This window comes from Malaya genurostris, chromosome 2 (assembly GCF_030247185.1).
Source record: "Malaya genurostris strain Urasoe2022 chromosome 2, Malgen_1.1, whole genome shotgun sequence".
Lineage (NCBI taxonomy): Eukaryota > Metazoa > Arthropoda > Insecta > Diptera > Culicidae > Malaya > Malaya genurostris.
The window spans coordinates 154,125,102-154,127,601 of NC_080571.1; positions in this window are offsets into that span (position 1 = coordinate 154,125,102).

Consider the following 2,500-nt stretch of genomic DNA (forward strand, 5'->3'; position numbering starts at 1 on the left):
TATTCTTATCTGGTAAAGCGAATGATTAGAGGCCTTAGGTTCGAAATGATCTTAACCTATTCTCAAACTATAAATGGGTACGTATCGTAACATTCTTGGATGATGTTATTGCAACGTAACGTCGGACACTGACCCTCTGTTAGGTCTAGGTGTCTTCCGTCGACGTGAAAGATATCGGTGTGCTTAGTGGGCCAAGTTTTGGTAAGCAGAACTGGTGCTGCTTTTTTTTTTTTTTTTACAAGGTGAAATGCATTTACGCACGAAGTGTGGGACTCTCCACAGGACTACCCAACTGTTGATTGGAACTACCCACTAAAACACCTTGGATCTCCAACCCTACCTCCCCGGCACCACCGCTAGGTATTACTTCGGGGTGGAAGGCTATTGGTGCTCACAGCACCCTCCCCAGATTTATGCAGAATGGGGATCAGCATCCTGCTCTCAAGGGATCGAACAGTTGGATGACGAGGTCGGTCCAGTGATGCCGGCTGGAGGGTAACTTCCGGTTCACTGGCGCCTCGACGACCCAAAACTGATGCTACGTCGCGGAACTACTCGACTAGTCTCCGCCAAAAGATCTAGTCTACACCGACGGAGGGTTCCCCGACGAGGGAAGTCCTCCCGAACCGACGCTTACGGTACGCGTCTACGACCCGACCGAAAGGATGCCTAAGTCGATCCAATGATTCCGGTTGGAGCGTGACTTCCGGTTCACTGGCGCTCAGACGATCCTATCGGTACCACGCGATGATCTACTCATCTAGTCCCCGACAAAGGATCTAGACTACTCCGACGGAGAGTTCCCCGGCGAAGGAGAATCTCCCGACACCGAGTCTCTTACACCACACGGGACACCCGATGGAGTGCCGAGGTCGGTCCCGCGATCCCGGTTGGAGCATGGCTTCCGGTTCGCTGGCGCCTCGACGACTCGAATCGGTGTTGTGGCGGCTACTCGACTAGCCCCCGCCGAAGGATCTAGCCTACACCGACGGAGAGTTCCCCGACGAAGGAGGCCCTCCCGAAACCGACGCTTTCGATTCCCGTCAACGCCCGACCGAGAGGATGCCTGGGTCGGTCCAGTGATTCCGGTTGGAGGAAAGCTTCCGGTTCACTGGCGCCCTGACGATCCTAGCGGTATTACACCACGATTTACTCGTCTAGTCCCCGACGAAGGATCTAGACTACTCCGACGGAGATTTCCCCGGCGAAGGAGAATCTCCCGACACCGAGTCTCTTACACCACACGGGACACCCGATGGAGTGCCGAGGTCGGTCCCGCGATTCCGGTTGGAGCATGGCTTCCGGTTCGCTGGCGCCTCAACGACTCGAATCGGTGTTGTGGCGGCTACTCGACTAGCCCCCGCCGAAGGATCTAGCCTACACCGACGGAGAGTTCCCCGACGAAGGAGGCCCTCCCGAAACCGACGCCTTCGATACCCGTCAACGCCCGACCGAGAGGATGCCTGGGTCGATCCAGTGATTCCGGTTGGAGGAAAGCTTCCGGTTCACTGGCGCCCCGACGATCCTAACAGTTTTACGTACTACTCGTCTAGTCCCCGACGATGGATCTAGACTACTCCGACGAAGAGCTTCCCGACGAAGAAGGTTCTCCCGGACCGACGTTTATTCGCTGATCCCTCTTGAGCCTGCTACGGTACGCGGCTGACCTGTTGTTGATCCGCACTCCATTTCCGCTGCAATATTCCCGCAATTTGGGATGCCGCGGTCGACACTGCGTTCCAGTTCTCTACGCAGTGGCACATTCTCTGGATCAGGTTTTCCGGTGTGGTGTCCCTGCCGCATGCCTCCAGTAGCTCACTCCTTTGAGCCGCGAAACGGGAACATGCGAACAAGACGTGTTCAGCCGTCTCGATCTCGTCTGGGCAGCCAGGACATACAGGGGATGTCGCGTGGCCGAACCTGTGGAGGTACCATCTGAAGCACCCGTGCCCTGTGAGGAACTGCGTCAGGCCGAAGTTCACTTCTCCGTGAGGTCTATCTAACCAGCTCGAGACCCTAGGTATGAGCCGATGTGTCCACCTGCCCTTGGTTGAGCTGTCCCACTCTTGTTGCCATCTGCGTAGAGAAGCGGCTTTGGAGGCCCTACGGGCGTTCCTGTCTCCTCGCATGCTGTAGCGCTCCGCGTCTTCCTTCACTATCAGACTGATAGGCATCATGCTTGCAACCACGCAGGCCGCATCCCTCGATACAGTGCGGTATGCACTGATTACGCGAAGACACATCAGTCTATGCGTACTCTCCAGCATCTGTGCGTTGCGTTCCACATTCAGTGCCGACGCCCATACCGGGCTGCCGTACCTGTGGATCGAAACTGCCACTCCTGCCAGTAACCTTCGTTTACTGGAGCGCACAGGCGAGCTGTTGGCCATCAAACGAGAGAGCGCCGCGATCGCTGTTGATGCGCGCTTGCAGGCGTATTCAACGTGCTTGCTGAAACTGAGTTTGTCGTCAAGCATCACACCCAATTGCTTCAATGATC